Source organism: Sinohyriopsis cumingii, chromosome 11, assembly GCF_028554795.1.
Source record: "Sinohyriopsis cumingii isolate HCF-2022 chromosome 11, ASM2855479v2, whole genome shotgun sequence".
In the NCBI taxonomy this organism is placed as follows: domain Eukaryota; kingdom Metazoa; phylum Mollusca; class Bivalvia; order Unionida; family Unionidae; genus Sinohyriopsis; species Sinohyriopsis cumingii.
This window is the reverse complement of record NC_142971.1, coordinates 83,819,945-83,834,270: the sequence shown is the minus strand read 5'-3', so window position 1 is coordinate 83,834,270 and position 14,326 is coordinate 83,819,945.

Here is a 14,326-nt window from a genome sequence, read left to right as displayed (position 1 = left end):
TCGAAATGTTCGAGAATAGGTCTGGAAGACTTCGAAGATTCTCAATAATGTGGATGCTAATATTTAGCTCTAATTTCCATTATAACATCTTCATCCTTATTTCCATCCTACCATTTCCACATTAATTTCCATCTTAAAATTTCCACATTAATTTCATTCTTAAAATTTCCAGCTTAATTTTAATCCTGAAACGTATTCGTCCTACGTATGGATTGGGGGAGTGGAAGGGGTCGATCATTTTAAATTGAGATCAAAATAATGCATGATCTTGACATATATTTATATTGCAAAACTTACTATTCGTAGATTTGTATCTTGCTGATTAAGCATGAAAAAAATAAATCTGATGTAACTTAATTCATTTATGCATGGATGATCAGTGCAACAAGATTGTTTTCCACTAAGAATATTGCCAGCCAAATCCACAGAAATGTCATTGCCATCATAAAAATTTAACCTCAACTCCGCCATTAAGTGTCTGCTATACGTTATTAATGAAATAGCTGCTATATGGTGAATACAATATTTATTATGTACCTGAGATTCCCTTTTGGTTACCTATATAGTATACGTTTACTTAGCTTTATAGTATACTTTATTGTCATAAAAGGTTTGAACGCTACATTCCATAACATCTGTGCTATAATGTCCACAAGTACACTTCTTACTCAACGCACAGTCATACGTCTGAATAAACTTATGATCCACTCATCTATATTCAGTGTATCTTCATATACTATGACCTTGTTGTGTTTACGAACTCTAAATACACATGAATAAAAACAACTTAACCACACCTTCCTATGCCATATCCGAGTGCACACTCGAGCTAAGTTTTGATGTCATTCTTAAATATTGTGTTGCTTCATGTTATGTGAAGGGATCTGCTAAACTCCTCGTTATTTTTAAATTAAATTAATTGCGATGTTAATAACTATACTTGTTTCATCTGCGTAATTAATTAAACATACCTATATATTTGTTCCGGTAGCGAAGTCATATCATCAGCATGGTCAAACGTTTGTATTTAAGATTTTTTAGATACATCAAGCTGGAGCGGACAACGTACATTGTTTTATCCTCAGGTTCTTACAACCAAATTTAATTAAACATGTTGTTGTTGGTTTTTGCATAAGAAATATATATATACACATCGCTTCCAAGCGCCTGTTGGTGAGATTTTTGTTACCTTCAAGCTTTTCAAACAAAGGAGAGGTTTTAGAGTGAAGACTATTATTTGTTAAGCAAATCCTTCACTTCCAATTACTTTCCTCACTGCGAATTGGTAAATGTCACAACAGTTTAACTATGCATATTCCTCGTTTGTTTTGTTTTTACACTGGACAATACAAATCAAATATATAGGATAGAAAAAGCTCATGTAACCACTACATGCTTTAGAAATTTTGTTTCATAAAGCACACGATGACCAGATAAATGTACGCCACTATTGCAATCACTCTGCAACGATTATAACGCAAAACCTTTCTTCTTTCTAAAAATGTTTACAATCTTATACTATATTGTCAACTTTTTATTTTTATTTTGGTAGCGTTTATACGCTAATATTTTGGCCCGCTTTCGAAATAATGTTCTTCATGCGCTACAATGCTGTTCGTTCTCAACTATGACTGACTGGTAGAATACAATGGTTTCTAGCTTCGTGGATTACTGAACGTGCATAGACACTTTTCATCAATGTAAGAATTTCTTTCTTGAAGTGAAAGCCAAGACTGAGCCAGAAAAAGACCTATTCTTTGTACATTCACAGGACTGTTGAAATCAGTGTACATGGACTTTAGCTCCCCTAAGTCATTTGCTATAAATTCGATGTCTTTCCGTCAAAGCAAGTGTCACAGGGCACTGCTATAGACCAGAGGCGGCGTTAGGAGTACGCGGGGCCTAGGGCGGACCATGACGGAGCGGGGCCAGGGTATCGGTATCTCGATTGCTAAGCTACTGCAAACACTGATTATGTCTTTACGTGCAGTACATGCGGCCTGTATCAGCGTTTCCAATTTACCGGAGAATAAAGCTTGACAAAGTCATAAGGACGACCTTAGGCCTGAATCGCGGGGAGCCCTCGAGCTGTAGACAAATATAACCCTTTATATGCATCGGCCTAATTGTCCCTGAATCGGAACATGTTAGGTATGATAGATGTGTCCCTGTACCGGAATTCAAGACTGGAAAATATGATCATACACGAAAGGAAATGTAAGAATAGAAATTTCTTCACCTTCACAAATGTAGGTGCTTGAGATGCAACGACGTAAGCAAAATGGCGTCAATTGTTCACCGAAATAAGAGGTGTAATGTCAAAAATAAAATAAAGAATGCACGCGATTCTTTTTGTGTCCATACATTGGTATGGGTTATACTCCATATCATATGTACTTAGGACACGTGTATGGGGAACTTGTTTGCATTTGCAACGTGCAAGGTAGAGAACATCGTCTTACTTATCTGCTACGTTTATGTATTGTAGCTGAATCATAGTAGCATTTAGTTGTTATGGAAACCGTATATGACCAATAATATCAACCTCAACTAGTCCAAACTAGCATAGCTTTAGCAGTAATTAAAACAGAGACAACAAATTCCGCCAGAATGAGCAATGCTAGTTTCTCAATATGTCATGACTAAACTACAAAATATAATTTCTTTTTAGATAAAAGCAAAGTTATCGGATCGTTTGTTGTTCACAGTATTCCTTGCAATGCCAGGAAATGAAAATGATAAGAATTAGCAGGTTCTTGAAAGGTGCACAACAGAAGTAAAGTTAAGATGTATAAGCTATAACATCTGTTACATAAATCAATCATACAACAAAATGTGGGGAATTTAATGTCAATTTTGACAATATCTATAATATACAAGTTTTTGTTATATAGCCAGGATAAACAGTTCGAAACTGTAGAGCGCGACCTTAACCAAATATGAAAATGTGGGTAATTTATGTTCTCTTTTTCATATAATCATACATGCCTTTCTCAACAAAATGGTACATTAGCATTGATGTTATGTACGACAATAACTTAATTATGTGTAGTATGTGTTTGGTTATCCAGTACGCCTTATGGCATTCGTATGTGTGCAATAGCATTAATTATGTGGACGTAAGAAAACGTAGAAGTCAAGAGTAAAGTGAATTTAAATTAAAAACTATTGCATTAAGTGAAAGAACAAAATAACAGGATTTTTTCTTTTAATTAATTGTAATATAATTAAGGACAATATTGTAAGAACGCTATAATGAGAAAATGCATGGTACATTGTTTTAGTAGGGTTCACTTTTCATGATGGGAAGAGTTGGTCTTGAGCTTTGGTAATAATGAATACTGTTCTATGGAAGACGTAAATGAGAATTAGTCAGACCGTGAAAGTTACCTGCATTTTTATTCGAATGAACATGTTTGTACTATAATTGAGAGTGGCAAGCACCACGAAATTCACCTTGGAAAGGATTATTGGCTGGTCATACAAATGTGAAGGAAGAAAATTCCAAGCTAGAAGTTAGTTTTTTGATGTATAGTCATTAGGTGATCAGACAAATTGTTATTTGCGCGTCAAAGAACCCTAGATTGGCAATTAATGTTGCCGTGATATTGTTTGAAATAGAGGAGATAATTGTCGCCAGCCGGGCAAACGCAGAAGTTGTTTGGTTCTCTCTGTAGTAAATACATTGAAGTATACGTTGTTCCTATGAAGGTTTCATTTAATCGTACTTCCCATTACCGTGTCATCATTATACCTTTCTATAAGGAATGCATGAGCAGAAGCACATTTTCCTGAAGACAGTATTCCAGGACGTATACGTAAATGGCAAATATAAAATAAAACATATCCAGATGGGAGTATATCATAAATAACATGCAAAACTTGCATAGTCTGAATCTGCCCTGAAACAAGACAAGTGATCTTTGAAGGACTACGTGACGTTGACAATTTACCGTAGCTTTTCTGCTGCTCTGTCGAGCGTTTCGTATTCTCGTGAGGGGTCGTTAACCCTCGTTTCAACGAGCAAGCACTACCAGCAGCTAATTATCAGTAGGGACGTATCGCTACAACATCCCAATCCCTTTTCGAGCATATCACAATTATGTATAGCACGTGATTTATGAACACTACCAGGCTCAACAAGGTTGCAATGGATAATCTGTATATCGTACAGGCAATCCTCTAAAATAACAGACAAATGGAATCCCTTCTTGTTGAGCTTGTCGTACAATGCACCAACAGTGTTATTGAAATTTGTATATGTGTGACCTCACACCGATATCATTAGGGACATTTATGTGTGTGTCTGTTATAATAGCAATGATTCGTTTGAACTACACACAAATCCGAATAATCTCTTAAGGATTTCAAGAACAGAAACATTTTGTAGTACCAAATATGTCAGCAATTATATTGACTGTATCTTGGGAACCTACGTACCACATATATACCAAAGTCTGCTGTCCAGGAAAATAGCTATCCTTCTACCGAGTTTTATGTCAGATTTTTCTGATATACGAAAAAATCTGTTCAAGCGTTCAAATGTTTCTCTACACATCCAAGTGCAACGCTTGAAGTCATCAAATCAATACATACGAACTACCAACTCCACATATGCAAAAAGTTTTGTTTTGAGATTTGTACTCTTGAAATACTGTAAAGGGCTGATAGAATAAAGTCCATGATTTAATCTCTGTAAACAGCTTTCCCCATGTCTGCAACATGATGATTCTGTGACAAAAAAAGCATGTTAGCTGAATTAAATAACCTAACAAACAAACAAGAAAAACACTCTAGCTGTATTAAACTAACCTCAAACATCAGGCTAGTTGTTTTAAACTAACCTCAAACATCAGGATAGTTGCATTAAACTAACCTCAATCATCAGGCTAGTTGTATTAAACTAACCTCAATCATCAGGCTAGTTGTATTAAACTAACCTCAAACATCAGGCTAGCTGTATTAAAATAACCTCATACATCAGGCTACTTGCATTAAACTAACATCAATCATCAGGCTAATTGTATTAAACTAACATCAGGCATCAGGCTAGTTGTGTTAAACTAACCTCAAACATCGGGCTAGTTGTATTAAACTAACCTCAGATAACAGCTATTTGCATTAAACTAACCTCAGACATCAGGCTAGTTGTATTATAATAACCTCAGACATCAGGCCAGCTGTATTATAATAACCTCAAACATCAGGATAGTTGTATTATAACAACCTCAGACATCAGGCTAGTTGTATTATAATAACCTCAGACATCAGGCTAGTTCTATTATAATAACCTCAGACATCAGGCTAGATGTGTTATAATAATCTCAAACATCAGGCTGGTTGTATTATAATAACCTCATACATCAGGCTATTTGTATTATAATACCTCAGACATCGGGCTAGTTGTATTATTATAACCTCAAACATCAGGGTAGTTGCATTAAACTAACCTCAGACATCAGGCTAGTTGTATTAAACTAACCTCAAACATGAGGCTAGTTGTAATAAACTTACTTCAGACATCAGGCTAGCTCTATGAAACTAAACTCAAACATCAGGCTAGTTGTATTAAACTAACCTCAATCATCAGACTAGTTGCATTAAACTAACCGCAGACATCAGGCTAGTTGTATTATAATAACCTCAGACATCAGGCTAGTTGTATTATAAAAACCTAAGACATCAGGATAGTTGTATTATAATAACCTCAGACATCAGAATAGTTGTATTATAATAACCTAAGACATCAGGATAGTTGTATTATAATAACCTCAGACATCAGAATAGTTGTATTATAATAACCTCAAACATCAGGCTAGTTGTATTATAATAACCTCAGACACCGGGCTAGTTGTATTATTATGACCTCAAACATCAGGCTAGCTGTGTTAAACTAACCTCAAACATCAGGCTAGCTGTATTAAACTAACCTGAAACATGAGGCAAGTTGTATTAAACTAACTTCAGACATCAGGCTACCTCTATGAAACTAAACTTAAACTTCAGGCTAGTTGTATTAAACTAACCTCTAACATGAGGTTAGTTGTATCAAACTAACCTCAGACATCAGGCTAGCTGTATTAAACTACCCTCAATCATCCGGCTAGCTGTATTAAACTACCCTCAATCATCCGGCTAGCTGTATTAAACTAACCACAATCATCAGGCTAGTTGTATTAAACTAACCTCAATCATAAGGGTATTTGTATTATACTAACTTCAGACATCACACTAGTTGTATGAATCTAACCTCAGACATCAGGCTAGATGTATTAAACTAACCTCAATCATCAAGCTAGCTGTATTAAACTAACCTCAAACATCAGGCTAATTGTATTAAACTAACTTCAGACATCAGGCTAGCTGTATTAAACTAACCTCAAACATCAGGGTAGTTGTATTAAGCTAACCTCAAACATCAGGCTAGTTGTATTAAACTGACTTCAGACATCAGGCTAGCTCTATGAAACTAAACTCAAACTTCAGGCTAGTTGTATTAAACTAATATCAAACATGACGCTAGTTGTATTAAACTAACCTCAATCATCAGGCTACTTGTATTAAACTAACCGCAGACATCAGGGTAGTTGTATTATACTAACTTCAGACATCACGCTAGTTGTATTAAACTAACTGCAGACATCAGGGTAGTTGTATTATAATAACCTCAGACATCAGGATAGTTGTATTATAATAACCTCAGACATCAGGATAGTTGTATTATAATTACCTCAAACGTCAGGCTAGTTGTATTATAATGACCTCAGACACCGGCCTAGTTATATGATTATAACCTCAAACATCAGGCTAGCTGTATTAAACTAACCTCATTCATCAGGCTAATTGTATTAAACTAACCTCAGACATCAGGCTAGATGTATTAAACTAACCGAGGACATCAGGGTAGTTGTATTATAATAACCTCAGACATCAGGATAGTTGTATTATAATAACCTCAAACGTCAGGCTAGTTGTATTATAATAACCTCAGACACCGGGCTAGTTATATTATTATAACCTCAAACATCAGGCTAGTTGTGTTAAACTACCCTCAAACATCAGGTTAGTTGTATTAAACTAACCTCAAACATCAGGCTAGTTGTATTAAACTAACTTCAGACATCAGTCTAGCTCTATGAAACTAAACTCAAACTTCAGGCTAGTTGTATTAAGCTAACCTCTAACATGAGGTTAGTTGTATTAAACTAACCCGATCATCCGGCTAGCTGTATTAAACTACCCTCAATCATCCGGCTAGCTGTATTAAACTAACCATAATCATCAGGCTAGTTGTATTAAACTAACCTCAATCGTAAGGGTATTTGTATTATACTAACTTCAGACATCACGCTAGTTGTATGAATCTAACCTCAGACATCTGGCTAGTTGTATTAAACTGACCTCAATCATCAGGCTACTGTATTAAACTAACCACAATCATCAGGCTAGTTGTATTAAACTAACCTCAATCATCAGGCTAGTTGTATTAAACTAACCTCAATCATCAGGCTAGTTGTATTAAACTAACCTCAATCGTAAGGGTATTTGTATTATACTAACTTCAGACATCACGCTAGTTGTATGAATCTAACCTCAGACATCAGGCTAGTTGTATTAAACTAACCTCAATCATCAGGCTACCTGTATTAAACTAACCACAATCATCAGGCTAGTTGTATTAAACTAACCTCAATCGTAAGGGATTTGTATTATACTAACTTCAGACATCACGCTAGTTGTATGAATCTAACTTCAGACATCAGGCTAGTTGTATTAAACTAACCTCAATCATCAGGATAGCTGTATTAAACTAACCTCAAACATCAGGCTAGCTATATTAAAATAACCTCATACATCAGGCTACTTGCATTAAACTAACATCAATCATCAGGCTAATTGTATTAAACTAACCTCAGGCATCAGGCTAGTTGTGTTAAACTAACCTCAAACATCGGGCTAGTTGTAATAAACTAACCTCAGATAACAGCTATTTGCATTAAACTAACCTCAGACATCAGGCTAATTGTATTATAATAACCTCAGACATCAGGCCAGCTGTATTATAATAACCTCAGACATCAGGATAGTTGTATTATCACAACATCATATATCAGGATAGTTGTATTATAACAACCTCAGACATCAGGCTAGTTGTATCATAATAACCTCAGATATCAGGCTAGTTCTATTATAATAACCTCAGACATCAGGCTAGTTGTGTTATAATAATCCCAAACATCAGGCTGGTTGTATTATAATAACCTCATACATCGGGCTAGTTGTATTATTATAACCTCAAACATCAGGGTAGTTGCATTAAACTAACCTCAGACATCAGGCTAGTTGTATTAAACTAACCTCAAACATGAGGCTAGTTGTAATAAACTTACTTCAGACATCAGGCTAGCTCTATGAAACTAAACTCAAACATCAGGCTAGTTGTATTAAACTAACCTCAATCATCAGGCTAGTTGCATTAAACTAACCGCAGACATCAGGCTAGTTGTATTATAACAACCTCAGACATCAGGATAGTTGTATTATAATAACCTATGACATCAGGATAGTTGTATTATAATAACCTCATACATCAGAATAGTTGTATTATAATAACCTCAAACGTCAGGCTGGTTGTATTATAATAACCTCAGACACCGGGCTAGTTGTATTATTATAACCTCAAACATCAGGCTAGTTGTGTTAAACTAATCTCAAAAATCAGGCTAGTTGTATTAAACTAACCTGAAACATGAGGCTAGTTGTATTAAACTAACTTCAGACATCAGGCTAGCTCTATGAAACTAAACATAAACTTCTGGCTAGTTGTATTAAACTAACCTCTAACATGAGGTTAGTTGTATCAAACTAACCTCAGACATCAGGCTAGCTGTATTAAACTACCCTCGATCATCCGGCTAGCTGTATTAAACTACCCTCAATCATCCGGCTAACTGTATTAATCTAACCACAATCATCAGGCTAGTTGTATTAAACTAACCTCAATCATATCGGTATTTGTATTATACTAACTTCAGACATCACGCTAGTTGTATGAATCTAACCTCAGACATCAGGCTAGTTGCATTAAACTAACCTCAGACATCAGGATAGTTGTATTATAATAACCTCAAACGTCAGGCTAGTTGTATTATAATAACCTCAGACATCAGGCTAGTTCTATTATAATAACCTCAGACATCAGGCTAGTTGTGTTATAATAATCCCAAACATCAGGCTGGTTGTATTATAATAACCTCATACATCAGGCTATTTGTATTATAATACCTCAGACATCGGGCTAGTTGTATTATTATAACCTCAAACATCTGGGTAGTTGCATTAAACTAACCTCAGGCATCAGGCTAGTTGTATTAAACTAACCTCAAACATGAGGCTAGTTGTAATAAACTTACTTCAGACATCAGGCTAGCTCTATGAAACTAAACTCAAACATCAGGTTAGTTGTATTAAACTAACCTCAATCATCAGGCTAGTTGTATTAAACTAACCGCAGACATCAGGCTAGTTGTATTATAACAACCTCAGACATCAGGATAGTTGTATTATAATAACCTCATACATCAGGATAGTTGTATTATAATAACCTCAAACGTCAGGTTAGTTGTATTATAATAACCTCAGACACCGGGCTAGTTATATTATTATAACATCAAACATCAGGCTAGTTGTGTTAAACTAACCTCAAACATCAAGTTAGTTGTATTAAACTAACCTCAAACATCAGGCTAGTTGTATTAAACTTAATTCAGACATCAGGCTAGCTCTATGAAACTAAACTCAAACATCAGGCTAGTTGTATTAAACTAACCTCAATCATCAGGCTAGTTGTATTAAACTAACCGCAGACATCAGGCTAGTTGTATTATAACAACCTCAGACATCAGGATAGTTGTATTATAATAACCTCATACATCAGGATAGTTGTATTATAATAACCTCAAACGTCAGGTTAGTTGTATTATAATAACCTCAGACACCGGGCTAGTTATATTATTATAACATCAAACATCAGGCTAGTTGTGTTAAACTAACCTCAAACATCAGGTTAGTTGTATTAAACTAACCTCAAACATCAGGCTAGTTGTATTAAACTAACTTCAGACATCAGGCTAGCTCTATGAAACTAAACTCAAACTTCAGGCTAGCTGTATTAAACTAACCTCTAACATGAGGTTAGTTGTATCAAACTAACCTCAGGCATCAGGCTAGTTGTATTATACTAACTTCAGACATCACGCTAGTTGTATGAATCTAACCTCAGACATCTGGCTGGTTGTTTTAAACTAACCTCAATCATCAGGCTACCTATATTAAACTAACCACAATCATCAGGCTAGTTGCATTAAACTAACCTCAATCGTAAGGGTATTTGTATTATACTAACTTCAGACATCACGCTAGTTGTATGAATCTAACTTCAGACATCAAGCTAGTTGTATTAAACTAACCTCATTCATCAGGCTATCTGTATTAAACTAACCTGACACGTCGGGCTAGTTGTATTAAACTAACCTCAGACATCAGGCAAGTTGTATTATAATAACCTCAGACTTCAGGCTAGTTGTATTAAACTAACCTCAAACATCAGGCTAGTTGTATTTAACTAACCTCAGACATCAGGCTAGCTGTATTAAAATAACCTCATAGATCAGGCTAGTTGTGTCAAACTAACCTCAAACATCAGGCTAGCTGTACTAAAATAACCTCATACATCAGGCTAGTTGTATTAAACTAACCTCATACATCAGGCTAGTTGTATTAAACTAACCTCAAACATCAGGCTAGTTGTATTAAACTAACCTCAGACATCAGGCTAGTAGTATTAAACCAACCTCATACATCAGGGTAGTTGTATTAAACTAACCTCAAACATCAGGCTAATTGTATTAAACTAACCTCAAACATCAGGCTAATTGTATTAAACTAACCTCTTACATCAGGCTAGCTGTATTAAACTAACCTCAGACTTCAGGCTAATTGTGTTAGACTAACCTCAAACATCAGGCTAGTTGTATGAATCTAACTTCGGACATCAGGGTAGTTGTATTAAACTAACCTCAAACATCAGGCTAGCTGTATTGAACTTACCTCAGACGTCAGGCTACTTGTATTAAACTAACCTCAGACATCAGTCTAGTTGTATTAAACTAACCTCAAACATCAGGCTAATTCTGTTAAACTAACCTCAAACATCAGGCTAGTTGTATGAATCTAACCTCAAACATCAGGTTGGTTGTATTAAACTAACCTCAAACATCAGGCTAGTTGTGTTAAACTAACCTCAATCATCAGGGTAGTTGTGTTAAACTAACCTCAAACATCAGGCTAATTGTATTTAACTAGCCTCAAACATCAGGCTAGTTGTATTAAAATAACCTCATACATCAGGCTAGTTGTATTAAAATAACCTCATACATCAGGGTAGTTGTATTAAACTAACCTCAGACATCAGGCTTGTTGTATTAAACTAACCTTAAACATCAGGCTAATTGTATTTAACTAGCCTCAAACATCAGGCTAGTTGTATTAAAATAACCTCATACATCAGGCTAGTTGTATTAAATAACCTCAGACAGCAGGCTACTAGTATAAGGCTAACCTCGGACAGCAGGCTAGTTGTATTAGGCTAACCGCATACAGCATGCTAGTTGTATTAGGCTAACCTCAGACAGCAGGCTAGCTCTTTTATACTAACCTTAAGCCTACTTTGGTGCTCGAGCAGTACATCGCAGAGATCAACAGCATAATTTATGTTAATCGATAAACGTATTCATTTCTAGCTAAAACTGTCCGCTTTTATCGACTGCTGTAGATGTTAGATAAACGCACAAATTAACTCTACCATTAAGAACAGGTGTCTACACTTGGCTGCTAAAACTGGAGTCGTGCTAAAAGCTTGGTATCAGCTGCAAGAGCTTCGTTAAGTATGACCGTAATCAAAGACAGCTTACAGAGCTAGAAAATATATAGCATGAGTCTCATTTATATACAAAATAATATCGTATATCAATTATATTATTAGAAAATAATAAATTAACTTATGGTAAGGAACACAAATATTTCGACTCAAAGGAAAACCCCAGCCAATCCCCACCAAAATACCCAAAATTATCGATTTATCACTCACCTAATTTCGTAAATGGAACGCGTGAAAAAGCGAATCAAAGTAAAAGCAGTCACTCCTTTCACTAGACTTATGTTCATAACATGTTTGTTTAGAGGCGTTCGAGCAGCAGTTATCAAAACTTGCATCGTGGAATATTTGAATATCTTAATGGCTTGACCTCTCTCTCTCTCTCTCTCTCTCAATACTAATAACGTGTGATCCCGTTCGTTGAGTAAATATATAAAATACTGGTAAATACTATCATAGTAATTTCATCATGACCGATAGATCAAGTCGAGTTTTCAGAAAATTCGGAATCATTACAAAGAACAAAACACGATCTTTAACAAACTGAATGGCCGTGAACGATTTTATCTCAAGCTCTGCTGATATTGTTTTGACTCTTTCATGCACGATATTGACAGGCTCCGAATGAGATCTGGCATGTCCGTGGCTGTATTATTTTGACAGTTATTTACAACGGGAGTGAGTTGTTGTTGTTGTTGTTGTGCGCTTTAACGCCATTTTTCAGCACGCGATAGGCTATACATGGCGGCCAGTATTAATGGTGGAGGAAGAACCCGGGAAAACTCAAGAAAGAACCACCGACCCACGAGAAGCTACTGGCAAGCTTTCTCACATACCCACATTGGCCGAATCTGAGACTCGAACCCAGGCAGATAGAGGTGAGATGGCAGTGATCAGTAACCGAGAGCGCTTTAGACCACTCAGCCACTCGGGGCCCCCAACGGGAGTGAGAAAAAAAGTGTTGGCACATGATAATCTCGATTTGAGAATGGTACTCCTTTCCTGTTGCATAACCAGTCTAGAAAAGGGTGTACAAAAAGCAGAATAAATGCTGGTTTGGTGGTCCATGATTAATTAATAATGAAAAGTAAAATTTTAGTAAAAATATCTTTTGAGAGCTTATCATATCTGTAATTTTTTAAAAATATAGACAAAAGCCTGTTGATGCAAATTTAGTATTTTTACAGACTTGACTTAAGAACACTCAATAATGAAAGCACCATCTGATACATTTGATGCAGAATGGATAACATGCGTTTCATGCACATGTAGATTTCTTAAAAACGCCGCGGCTCATATGGTGATCTCCACACAGAAGCTCGCACGAATCATATTTGTACATGGAGAAATTTAGGTCTGATCATCAGCACCCGGAAAGTTTACGTTATTGAATTATGAATATCATGTTTCCATATGTTTACTATAGGAATTGAATTAGTAACGTGAGTCCTCTTAAGTGAGGCTACGGAAGAGTCATTCATGCTTATTCTGTTGTACACAGGAAACCTCAGATAAAACGGAGTTCTAGATTCGTTAGAGAGTATAGCAATATGGATTCGAAAGACGATGTTATCTTGTTCTACTTGTTGGATTTGACGGCATAATTCTGGCTCATTCCAGGGTAGAAAATCGATAGGCATATATAAAATGTAATTATCATCAGGATTGTGACGTCGTGATGTTGATGATATCACCAATGACGTTGTGGCTATTTTCAAATAAATTAATTTTTAAACATGGACAATATTTGACTTTTGTAGACCTTAAACGTGTAAATATGCACGGTTTGCTCTCGTTAATAATGTATTTTGCATTCGTAAACACTTCATATCGCTCCGTTTTATATTCATTTCCCCTTTTCCCACGTCTGGCGCTATGAAGACGACGAGTATATGATGACCCGGATAGTACGTGATGATTTTCACGAGTCTTCTCCTCTCGTTCTCATTGATGCTGATAGAAGTCGTCAAGAACAAATATAATTGTTCATTTCTTTCTTCCGCCTTGGTAAGAGGAGGTTATACGTCGTAGCTATGTACGTGTTGGAAGACATACAAAGGAAGACAGTTAATATATATGTGCATGTGGCGAAGCTACATTGAATTGAATTTATTGATATAAACAAACAGCCAAGTCGAGAAAAAAAAATACACAGTCTTACATTTACGGCAGACACGTACTTATCAAACTTTAATTGTACAAATGTTATAATATTCATGTACGATTGTTTTCACTTGTACGGGCATTCTCTCTCTCTCTCTCTCTCTCTCTCTCTCTATATATATATATATATATATATATATATATATATATATATATATATATATATATATAGTTCAACGATAAATCTATAAATGTTTCAACCTCCAGGCAACGGTTGCGCGGGAACTA